Raw genomic sequence first — 14,463 nt, forward strand, 5'->3', positions numbered from 1 at the left:
GAGGGGTGGGTGGTCAGTGTGGATGATAGAGGAATATGGAAGGGTGGGTGGTCAGTGTGGATGATGGAGGAATATGGAGCGGTGGGTGGTCAGTGTAGATGATGGAGGAATATGGAGGGGTGGGTGGTCAGTGTAGATGGTGGACGAATATGGAGGGGTGGGTGGTCAGTGTGGATGATGGAGGAATATGGAAGGGTGGGTGGTCAGTGTGGATGATGGAGGAATATGGAAGGGTGGATGGTCAGTGTGGATGATGGAGGAATATGGAGGTGTGGGTGGTCAGTGTGGATGATAGAGGAATATGGATGGGTTGAAGGTCAGTGTAGATGACAGAGGATTATGGATGGGTTGAAGGTCAGTGTGGATGATAGAGGATTACGGATGGGTTGAAGGTCAGTGTGGATGATAGAGGATTACGGATGGGTGGTCAGTGTGGATGATAGAGGATTACGGATGGGTTGAAGGTCAGTGTAGATGACAGAGGATTATGGATGGGTTGAAGGTCAGTGTGGATGATAGAGGATTACGGATGGGTGGTCAGTGTGGATGATAGAGGATTATGGATGGGTTGAAGGTCAGTGTGGATGATAGAGGATTACGGATGGGTTGAAGGTCAGTGTGGATGATAGAGGAATATAGGTGGGTGGGTGGTCAATGTAGATGATGGAGGAATATGGATGTGTGGGTGGTCAGTGTGGATGATGGGGGAATATGGAAGGGTGGGTGGTCAGTGTAGATGATGGAGGAAAATGGAGGGGTGGGTGGTCAGTGTGGATGATGGAGGAATATGGAAGGGTGGGTGGTCAGTGTGGAAGATGTAGGAATATGGAGGTGTGGGTGGTCAGTGTGGATGACAGAGGATTATGGATGGGTTGAAGGTCAGTGTGGATGATAGAGGAATATAGGTGGGTGGGTGGTCAATGTAGATGATGGAGGAATATGGATGTGTGGGTGGTCAGTGTGGATGATAGAGGATTATGGATGGGTTGAAGGTCAGTGTGGATGATAGAGGAATATAGGTGGGTGGGTGGTCAATGTAGATGATGGAGGAATATGGAGGGGTGGGTGGTCAGTGTGGATGATGGGGGAATATGGAAGGGTGGGTGGTCAGTGTAGATGATGGAGGAATATGGAGGGGTGGGTGGTCAGTGTGGATGATGGAGGAATATGGAAGGGTGGGTGGTCAGTGTGGAAGATGTAGGAATATGGAGGTGTGGGTGGTCAGTGTGGATGATAGAGGATTATGGATGGGTGGAAGGTCAGTGTGGATGACAGAGGATTATGGATGGGTTGAAGGTCAGTGTGGATGATAGAGGAATATAGGTGGGTGGGTGGTCAATGTAGATGATGGAGGAATATGGAGGGGTGGGTGGTCAGTGTGGATGATGGAGGAATATGGAAGGGTGGGTGGTCGGTGTAGATGATGGAGGAATATGGAAGGGTGGGTGGTCGGTGTAGATGATGGAGGAATATGGAAGGGTGGGTGGTCGGTGTAGATGATGAAGGAATATGGAAGGGTGGGTGGTCGGTGTAGATGATGGAGGAATATGGAAGGGTGGGTGGTCGGTGTGGATGATGGAGGAATATGGAAGGGTGGGTGGTCAGTGTGGATGATAGAGGAATATGGAGGGGTGGGTGGTCAGTGTGGATGATAGAGGAATATGGAAGGGTGGGTGGTCAGTGTGGATGATGGAGGAATATGGAGCGGTGGGTGGTCAGTGTAGATGATGGAGGAATATGGAGGGGTGGGTGGTCAGTGTAGATGGTGGACGAATATGGAGGGGTGGGTGGTCAGTGTGGATGATGGAGGAATATGGAAGGGTGGGTGGTCAGTGTGGATGATGGAGGAATATGGAAGGGTGGATGGTCAGTGTGGATGATGGAGGAATATGGAAGGGTGGATGGTCAGTGTGGATGATAGAGGAATATGGAGGTGTGGGTGGTCAGTGTGGATGATAGAGGAATATGGATGGGTTGAAGGTCAGTGTAGATGACAGAGGATTATGGATGGGTTGAAGGTCAGTGTGGATGATAGAGGATTACGGATGGGTTGAAGGTCAGTGTGGATGATAGAGGATTAGGGATGGGTGGTCAGTGTGGATGATAGAGGATTACGGATGGGTTGAAGGTCAGTGTAGATGACAGAGGATTATGGATGGGTTGAAGGTCAGTGTGGATGATAGAGGATTACGGATGGGTGGTCAGTGTGGATGATAGAGGATTATGGATGGGTGGAAGGTCAGTGTGGATGACAGAGGATTATGGATGGGTTGAAGGTCAGTGTGGATGATAGAGGAATATAGGTGGGTGGGTGGGTGGTCAATGTAGATGATGGAGGAATATGGATGTGTGGGTGGTCAGTGTGGATGATAGAGGATTATGGATGGGTGGAAGGTCAGTGTGGATGACAGAGGATTATGGATGGGTTGAAGGTCAGTGTGGATGATAGAGGAATATAGGTGGGTGGGTGGTCAATGTAGATGATGGAGGAATATGGAGGGGTGGGTGGTCAGTGTGGATGATGGGGGAATATGGAAGGGTGGGTGGTCAGTGTAGATGATGGAGGAATATGGAGGGGTGGGTGGTCAGTGTGGATGATGGAGGAATATGGAAGGGTGGGTGGTCAGTGTGGAAGATGTAGGAATATGGAGGTGTGGGTGGTCAGTGTGGATGATAGAGGATTATGGATGGGTGGAAGGTCAGTGTGGATGACAGAGGATTATGGATGGGTTGAAGGTCAGTGTGGATGATAGAGGAATATAGGTGGGTGGGTGGTCAATGTAGATGATGGAGGAATATGGAGGGGTGGGTGGTCAGTGTGGATGATGGGGGAATATGGAAGGGTGGGTGGTCAGTGTAGATGATGGAGGAATATGGAGGGGTGGGTGGTCAGTGTGGATGATGGAGGAATATGGAGGGGTGGGTGGTCAGTGTGGATGATAGAGGAATATGAACGAGTGGGTGGTTGTTGTGGATTAGGGATGGACCAAATGACACCTTGTTCGGTTCGCACCATAACTTTTGAATGTTGCGAAAGTTCAGAAACCAAATAAATAATGAACCCCGTTGAAGTCTATGGGACCCAAATATGAAAAATCAAAAGTGCCCATTTTGAAGGCTTATATGCAGGTAATTGGGCATAGAATGGTGATGGGGGTCCGGGTACTGCCCTGGAGGTCATGTATCAATGAAAAAAGAGTTTGTGAAAAACATAATTTTTAAATGAGCAGTGATTTATTGATGCTTGAAGTGAAAGCATAAAAATAAAAAAATCCTTTCAGTATAGTGCCTGGGGGGTCCCCTTAGTTCACGTGTAAAGTAGCACATCTGTACTGTGTATAAAACCTCCTGCAGCAATAATTGCATTTATAAAGCCCAAAAAATTGAATTTCCTCCGCAAGCTTTCTTTATTTTGTAAGCAATGGCTTGCAGAGCCAGTCTCTATGATGAGGCCACAATGTAGTGCGCTGGTAACAAGATTAGAGATTTTTTGGCTCTAACACAGACTTTGGATAGAAGTGAGAGGTGCGGAAAAATTGATCTTTGGGTGTCGGTGGCGCCTTTATACCGTAAGAGGTGCTCTTGATAAAAGAAAGAATTGGCCTTGCTGTGAAAGATTAAAATGATATACACCTATCGAACAGGTGTGGACAAATTGGTTGTTAATTGTTCCCATGACACCTACACCAAAAAAATTCTTCCAGATAAAACTGACACCCACAACGCTAGTCAGCCTAGAAGTCCTGCAGAGATTCCACAATCCAAAAAACACTTAATCAGCGACATCGGTATCAGGCGCTTCATAGCTGCTGGTAATCCAGGACTGATTCATTTTGATAAATGTCAGACGGTCCACAGAGTCTGTGGACAGACGCATTGTATTATCAGAACAGCACTGAATGCCCGTTCGGAAATCTCGTTGATTGCAGGGCAGCCCAGCAGCTCAATTGCATACTGGGCAAGTTCTGGCCAGTGGTCTATTCTCATGACCCAGTAAGCCAGTGGATCATCAACTGGAAAGCTCCCCATCTCTGTTTTCGCCTATAAATAATTGTCCACCATGTGATGCAGACCTGATGGGATATGAAAGCTGACAGCCCTGGGTGGCAAAGACTAAAAAAAATAGTGAAATGCATCACTCGCAGCTGAGGTTTTCATCAGCTGTCGAGTGCCGCCGCCATTGTGGGTAAGGGAAGCCGGTAGTGTAGCCTTTCGGCTTCTCACCGGGAGCCCTACTGCGCATGCGCGAGGCCCACTGCTCTATCCTACTGGCCCGGGGGAGGAGGAGGGAGCCCTGCAGTGACATCACGGGCCGCGGCCTGTACTCCCAGAAGTAGAAAAGGATACCTATCAAAAATATCAGGTATCCTGTCCCCCCTCCCCTCCAAAAGGTGGCACCGGAGGGGGTTTAGGGGGAAATCAGATGATGAGCAGCCTCCCTGTGGGGATGGGATGAGTTTTGAGACTTTCACCTTGTAATGGTGGTCAAGGAGGGTTTCCAACCAATAGTGATCCTTCCTCTTCACACCACCTATTCTTGGGTCCTTTTGCAGGCTTTGAAGCACCGCATGTTCATCATCATACTCATCATCATAGTAACACGCCCCCACCATTCCATATACTCATCATCGTAACACGCCCCCACCATTCCATATACTTATCATTGTAGTAACACGCCCCTTCCATTCCATATACTCATCATCGTAGTAACACGCCCCTTCCATTCCATATACTCATCATCGTAGTAACACGCCCCCACCATTCCATATACTCATCATAGTAACATGCCCCCACCATTCCATATACTCATCATCGTAGTAACACGCTCCCACCATTCCATATACTCATCATCGTAACACGCCCCCACCATTCCATATACTTATCATTGTAGTAACACGCCCCTTCCATTCCATATACTCATCATCATAGTAACACGCCCCCACCATTCCATATACTCATCATCGTAACACGCCCCCACCATTCCATATACTTATCATTGTAGTAACACGCCCCTTCCATTCCATATACTCATCATCGTAGTAACACGCCCCTTCCATTCCATATACTCATCATCGTAGTAACACGCCCCCACCATTCCATATACTCATCATCATAGTAACATGCCCCCACCATTCCATATACTTATCATTGTAGTAACACGCCCCCACCATTCCATATACTCATCATCGTAGTAACACGCCCCCACCATTCCATATACTCATCATCGTAGTAACACGCCCCCACCATTCCATATACTCATCATAGTAACATGCCCCCACCATTCCATATACTCATCATCGTAGTAACACGCTCCCACCATTCCATATACTCATCATCGTAACACGCCCCCACCATTCCATATACTTATCATTGTAGTAACACGCCCCTTCCATTCCATATACTCATCATCGTAGTAACACGCCCCCACCATTCCATATACTCATTATCATAGTAACACGCCCCCACCATTCCATATACTTATCATTGTAGTAACACGCCCCCACCATTCCATATACTTATCATTGTAGTAACACGCCCCCACCATTCCATATACTCATCATCGTAGTAACACGCCCCCACCATTCCATATACTCATCATAGTAACATGCCCCCACCATTCCATATACTCATCATCGTAGTAACACGCTCCCACCATTCCATATACTCATCATCGTAGTAACACGCCCCCACCATTCCATATACTCATCATCGTAGTAACACGCCCCCACCATTCCATATACTCATCATAGTAACATGCCCCCACCATTCCATATACTCATCATCGTAGTAACACGCTCCCACCATTCCATATACTCATCATCGTAACACGCCCCCACCATTCCATATACTCATCATTGTAGTAACACGCCCCCACCATTCCATATACTCATCATCATAGTAACACGCCCCCACCATTCCATATACTCATCATCGTAGTAACACGCCCCCACCATTCCATATACTCATCATTGTAGTAACACGCCCCCACCATTCCATATACTCATCATCATAGTAACACGCCCCCACCATTCCATATACTCATCATCGTAGTAACACGCCCCCACCATTCCATATACTCATCATCGTAGTAACATGCCCCCACCATTCCATATACTTATCATTGTAGTAACACGCCCCCACCATTCCATATACTCATCATCGTAGTAACACGCCCCCACCATTCCATATACTCATCATCGTAGTAACACGCCCCCACCATTCCATATACTCATCATTGTAGTAACACGCCCCCACCATTCCATATACTCATCATTGTAGTAACACGCCCCCACCATTCCATATACTCATCGTCGTAGTAACACGCCCCCACCATTCCATATACTCATCATCGTAGTAACACGCCCCCACCATTCCATATACTCATCATAGTAACATGCCCCCACCATTCCATATACTCATCATCGTAGTAACACGCTCCCACCATTCCATATACTCATCATCGTAGTAACACGCCCCCACCATTCCATATACTCATCATCGTAACACGCCCCCACCATTCCATATACTCATCATTGTAGTAACACGCCCCCACCATTCCATATACTCATCATCATAGTAACACGCCCCCACCATTCCATATACTCATCATCGTAGTAACACGCCCCCACCATTCCATATACTCATCATTGTAGTAACACGCCCCCACCATTCCATATACTCATCATCATAGTAACACGCCCCCACCATTCCATATACTCATCATCATAGTAACACGCCCCCACCATTCCATATACTCATCATCGTAGTAACACGCCCCCACCATTCCATATACTCATCATCGTAGTAACACGCCCCCACCATTCCATATACTCATCATTGTAGTAACACGCCCCCACCATTCCATATACTCATCATCATAGTAACACGCCCCCACCATTCCATATACTCATCATCGTAGTAACACGCCCCCACCATTCCATATACTCATCATCGTAGTAACACGCCCCCACCATTCCATATACTCATCATCGTAGCAACACACCACCACCATTCCATATACTCATCATCGTAGTAACACGCTCCCACCATTCCATATACTCATCATCATAGTAACACGCTCCCACCATTCCATATACTCATCATCATAGTAACACGCCCCCACCATTCCATATACTCATCATCGTAGTAACACGCCCCCACCATTCCATATACTCATCATAGTAACATGCCCCCACCATTCCATATACTCATCATCGTAGTAACACGCTCCCACCATTCCATATACTCATCATCGTAGTAACACGCCCCCACCATTCCATATACTCATCATCGTAACACGCCCCCACCATTCCATATACTCATCATTGTAGTAACACGCCCCCACCATTCCATATACTCATCATCATAGTAACACGCCCCCACCATTCCATATACTCATCATCGTAGTAACACGCCCCCACCATTCCATATACTCATCATTGTAGTAACACGCCCCCACCATTCCATATACTCATCATCATAGTAACACGCCCCCACCATTCCATATACTCATCATCATAGTAACACGCCCCCACCATTCCATATACTCATCATCGTAGTAACACGCCCCCACCATTCCATATACTCATCATCGTAGTAACACGCCCCCACCATTCCATATACTCATCATTGTAGTAACACGCCCCCACCATTCCATATACTCATCATCATAGTAACACGCCCCCACCATTCCATATACTCATCATCGTAGTAACACGCCCCCACCATTCCATATACTCATCATCGTAGTAACACGCCCCCACCATTCCATATACTCATCATCGTAGCAACACACCACCACCATTCCATATACTCATCATCGTAGTAACACGCCCCTTCCATTCCATATACTCATCATCGTAGTAACACGCTCCCACCATTCCATATACTCATCATCATAGTAACACGCTCCCACCATTCCATATACTCATCATCATAGTAACACGCCCCCACCATTCCATATACTCATCATCGTAGTAACACGCCCCCACCATTCCATATACTCATCATAGTAACATGCCCCCACCATTCCATATACTCATCATCGTAGTAACACGCCCCCACCATTCCATATACTCATCATCGTAACACGCCCCCACCATTCCATATACTTATCATTGTAGTAACACGCCCCCACCATTCCATATACTCATCATCGTAGTAACACGCCCCCACCATTCCATATACTCATCATCGTAGTAACACGCCCCCACCATTCCATATACTCATCATAGTAACATGCCCCCACCATTCCATATACTCATCATCGTAGTAACACGCTCCCACCATTCCATATACTCATCATCGTAGTAACACACCCCCACCATTCCATATACTCATCATCGTAGTAACACGCTCCCACCATTCCATATACTCATCATCGTAGTAACACGCCCCCACCATTCCATATACTCATCATCGTAGTAACACGCCCCCACCATTCCATATACTCGTCGTCGTAGTAACACGCCCCCACCATTCCATATACTCATCATCGTAACACGCCCCCACCATTCCATATACTTATCATTGTAGTAACACGCCCCCACCATTCCATATACTCATCATCGTAGTAACACGCCCCCACCATTCCATATACTCATCATCGTAGTAACACGCCCCCACCATTCCATATACTCATCATCGTAGTAACACGCCCCCAACATTCCATATACTCATCATCGTAGTAACACGCCCCCCACCATTCCATATACTCATCATCGTAGTACCACACCCCCACCATTCCATATACTCATCATCGTAGTAACACGCCCCCACCATTCCATATACTCATCATCGTAGTAACACGCCCCCACCATTCCATATACTCATCATCGTAGTAACACGCCCCCACCATTCCATATACTCATCATCGTAGTAACACGCCCCCAACATTCCATATACTCATCATCGTAGTAACACGCCCCCACCATTCCATATACTCATCATCGTAGTACCACACCCCCACCATTCCATATACTCATCATCGTAGTAACACGCCCCCACCATTCCATATACTCATCATCGTAACACGCCCCCACCATTCCATATACTTATCATTGTAGTAACACGCCCCCACCATTCCATATACTCATCATTGTAGTAACACGCCCCCACCATTCCATATACTCATCATCATAGTAACACGCCCCCACCATTCCATATACTCATCATCATAGTAACACGCCCCCACCATTCCATATACTCATCATCGTAGTAACACGCCCCCACCATTCCATATACTCATCATCGTAGTAACACGCCCCCACCATTCCATATACTCATCATCGTAGTAACACGCCCCTTCCATTCCATATACTCATCATCGTAGTAACACGCTCCCACCATTCCATATACTCATCATCATAGTAACACACCCCCACCATTCCATATACTCATCATCATAGTAACACGCTCCCACCATTCCATATACTCATCATCATAGTAACACGCCCCCACCATTCCATATACTCATCATCGTAGTAACACGCTCCCACCATTCCATATACTCATCATCGTAGTAACACGCCCCCACCATTCCATATACTCATCATCGTAGTAACACGCCCCCACCATTCCATATACTCATCATCATAGTAACACGCCCCCACCATTCCATATACTCATCATCGTAGTAACACGCCCCCACCATTCCATATACTCATCATCGTAGTAACACGCCCCCACCATTCCATATACTCATCATCGTAGTACCACACCCCCACCATTCCATATACTCATCATCGTAGTAACACGCCCCCACCATTCCATATACTCATCATCGTAACACGCCCCCACCATTCCATATACTTATCATTGTAGTAACACGCCCCCACCATTCCATATACTCATCATCGTAGTAACACGCCCCCACCATTCCATATACTCATCATCGTAGTAACACGCCCCCACCATTCCATATACTCATCATAGTAACATGCCCCCACCATTCCATATACTCATCATCGTAGTAACACGCTCCCACCATTCCATATACTCATCATCGTAGTAACACACCCCCACCATTCCATATACTCATCATCGTAGTAACACGCTCCCACCATTCCATATACTCATCATCGTAGTAACACGCCCCCACCATTCCATATACTCATCGTCGTAGTAACACGCCCCCACCATTCCATATACTCATCATCGTAACACGCCCCCACCATTCCATATACTTATCATTGTAGTAACACGCCCCCACCATTCCATATACTCATCATCGTAGTAACACGCCCCCACCATTCCATATACTCATCATCGTAGTAACACGCCCCCAACATTCCATATACTCATCATCGTAGTAACACGCCCCCCACCATTCCATATACTCATCATCGTAGTACCACACCCCCACCATTCCATATACTCATCATCGTAGTAACACGCCCCCACCATTCCATATACTCATCATCGTAGTAACACGCCCCCACCATTCCATATACTCATCATCGTAGTAACACGCCCCCACCATTCCATATACTCATCATCGTAGTAACACGCCCCCAACATTCCATATACTCATCATCGTAGTAACACGCCCCCACCATTCCATATACTCATCATCGTAGTACCACACCCCCACCATTCCATATACTCATCATCGTAGTAACACGCCCCCACCATTCCATATACTCATCATCCTAACACGCCCCCACCATTCCATATACTTATCATTGTAGTAACACGCCCCCACCATTCCATATACTCATCATCGTAGTAACACGCCCCCACCATTCCATATACTCATCATCGTAGTAACACGCCCCCACCATTCCATATACTCATCATAGTAACATGCCCCCACCATTCCATATACTCATCATAGTAGTAACACGCTCCCACCATTCCATATACTCATCATCGTAGTAACACACCCCCACCATTCCATATACTCATCATCGTAGTAACACACCCCCACCATTCCATATACTCATCATCGTAGTAACACGCCCCCACCATTCCATATACTCATCATCGTAGTAACACACCCCCACCATTCCATATACTCATCATCATAGTAACACGCCCCCACCATTCCATATACTCATCGTCGTAGTAACACGCCCCCACCATTCCATATACTCATCATCGTAACACGCCCCCACCATTCCATATACTTATCATTGTAGTAACACGCCCCCACCATTCCATATACTCATCATCGTAGTAACACGCCCCCACCATTCCATATACTCATCATCGTAGTAACACGCCCCCACCATTCCATATACTCATCATCGTAGTAACACGCCCCCACCATTCCATATACTCATCATCGTAGTAACACGCTCCCACCATTCCATATACTCATCATCGTAGTAACACACCCCCACCATTCCATATACTCATCATCGTAGTAACACGCTCCCACCATTCCATATACTCATCATCGTAGTAACACGCTCCCACCATTCCATATACTCATCATCGTAGTAACACGCCCCCACCATTCCATATACTCATCATCGTAGTAACACGCCCCCACCATTCCATATACTCATCATCGTAGTAACACGCTCCCACCATTCCATATACTCATCATCGTAGTAACACGCTCCCACCATTCCATATACTCATCATCGTAGTAACACGCTCCCACCATTCCATATACTCATCATCGTAGTAACACGCTCCCACCATTCCATATACTCATCATCGTAGTAACACGCCCCCACCATTCCATATACTCATCATCGTAGTAACACGCCCCCATCATTCCATATACTCATCATCGTAACACGCCCCCACCATTCCATATACTCATCATCATAGTAACACGCCCCCACCATTCCATATACTCATCATCGTAGTAACACGCTCCCACCATTCCATATACTCATCATCATAGTAACACGCCCCCACCATTCCATATACTCATCATTGTAGTAACACGCCCCCAACATTCCATATACTCATCATCGTAGTAACACGCCCCCACCATTCCATATACTCATCATCGTAGTAACACGCCCCCCACCATTCCATATACTCATTATCGTAGTAACACGCCCCCACCATTCCATATACTCATCATCGTAGTAACATGCCCCCACCATTCCATATACTCATCATCGTAGTAACACGCCCCCACCATTCCATATACTCATCATCGTAGTAACACGCCCCCACCATTCCATATACTCATCATCATAGTAACATGCCCCCACCATTCCATATACTCATCATCGTAGTAACACACCCCCACCATTCCATATACTCATCATCGTAGTAACACACCCCCAACATTCCATATACTCATCATCGTAGTAACATGCCCCCACCATTCCATATACTCATCATCGTAACACGCCCCCACCATTCCATATACTCATCATCATACTCATCACTACCTGAAACACAACTGACACTGATGCTAATTTAAAAAAATAAATAAAAAATAAATTCTACCCAAAATATAATGACCCTGACCTTTGACCCCAAAACGAACCCTAGGCACTGACCTCGATCAAACCTTGATCTGGGTATTTTTTCTTTATTTTTATTATTTATTTTAAATTTTCTTACAAAACACATTTTTTCCCCCCCTTCTGCAAGGAAAAAGAGAAAGATACATTGTATCTTTCCTCTCCATTCACAGAAAGAAAAAAAAAAATAAGGGGGCGGGCTCAGAACTTTCTTTTTTTTTTTTTTGTGTGGAAAAAAATGTGGAAAAAAAAACTCTCAAAAAACTTGTTTGCCAAAAAATAAATAAATGTGCGAAGAGTGACACACAAAAAACGTGCAACGGGTGTACACAACCCCCCTAAAATCAGAGGGCCCTGCTCCGATCCCCCCCCCCCCCGGGGCCTGAGCCTCCAGACGGGGACAAGGATACTTTACACTTTGTCTATCTGGCCGAAACCAGGCGGACCCCCCCCCCGTTCCCTGGAGGGTCTGCCAAAGCAGGCCCACCCAAGTAATTGGTGGGGCTCCCCCGAAGGTTGACCCCATGAGAGAAGACCATGTGCACCCTATGAGAGAAGACCATGTGCACCCCATGAGAGAAGACCATGTGCACCCCATGAGAGAAGACCATGTGCACCCCATGAGAGAAGACCATGTGCACCCCATGAGAGAAGACCATGTGCACCCCATGAGAGAAGACCATGTGACCCCATGAGAGAAGGCCATGTGACCCCATGAGAGAAGGCCATGTGACCCCATGAGAGAAGACCATGTGACCCCATGAGAGAAGACCATGTGCACCCCATGAGAGAAGACCATGTGACCCCATGAGAGAAGACCATGTGCACCCCATGAGAGAAGACCATGTGACCCCATGAGAGAAGGCCATGTGACCCCATGAGAGAAGACCATGTGACCCCATGAGAGAAGACCATGTGCACCCCATGAGAGAAGACCATGTGACCCCATGAGAGAAGACCATGTGCACCCCATGAGAGAAGACCATGTGACCCCATGAGAGAAGACCATGTGCACCCCATTAAAGAAGACCATGTGCACCCCATGAGAGAAGACCATGTGACCCCATGAGAGAAGGCCATGTGACCCCATGAGAGAAGACCATGTGACCCCATGAGAGAAGACCATGTGCATCCCATAAAAGAAGACCATGTTCCCTGGAGGGTCTGCCAAAGCAGGCCCACCCAAGTAATTGGTGGGGCTCCCCCGAAGGTTGACCCCATGAGAGAAGACCATGTGACCCCATGAGAGAAGACCATGTGACCCCATGAGAGAAGACCATGTGCACCCCATGAGAGAAGACCATGTGCACCCCATGAGAGAAGACCATGTGACCCCATGAGAGAAGACCATGTGCATCCCATAAAAGAAGACCATGTTCCCTGGAGGGTCTGCCAAAGCAGGCCCACCCAAGTAATTGGTGGGGCTCCCCCGAAGGTTGACCCCATGAGAGAAGACCATGTGCACCCTATGAGAGAAGACCATGTGCACCCCATGAGAGAAGACCATGTGCACCCCATGAGAGAAGACCATGTGCACCCCATGAGAGAAGACCATGTGCACCCCATGAGAGAAGACCATGTGACCCCATGAGAGAAGACCATGTGACCCCATGAGAGAAGACCATGTGACCCCATGAGAGAAGACCATGTGCACCCCATGAGAGAAGACCATGTGACCCCATGAGAGAAGACCATGTGCACCCCATGAGAGAAGACCATGTGACCCCATGAGAGAAGACCATGTGACCCCATGAGAGAAGGCCATGTGACCCCATGAGAGAAGACCATGTGACCCCATGAGAGAAGACCATGTGCACCCCATGAGAGAAGACCATGTGACCCCATGAGAGAAGACCATGTGCACCCCATGAGAGAAGACCATGTGACCCCATGAGAGAAGGCCATGTGACCCCATGAGAGAAGACCATGTGACCCCATGAGAGAAGACCATGTGCACCCCATGAGAGAAGACCATGTGACCCCATGAGAGAAGACCATGTGCACCCCATGAGAGAAGACCATGTGCACC

The sequence above is a fragment of the Lithobates pipiens genome, unplaced genomic scaffold, assembly GCF_037356315.1.
Source record: "Lithobates pipiens isolate NorthernLeopardFrog02 unplaced genomic scaffold, aLitPip1_a1.2 Scaffold_77, whole genome shotgun sequence".
NCBI classification, from domain to species: Eukaryota; Metazoa; Chordata; class Amphibia; order Anura; family Ranidae; genus Lithobates; species Lithobates pipiens.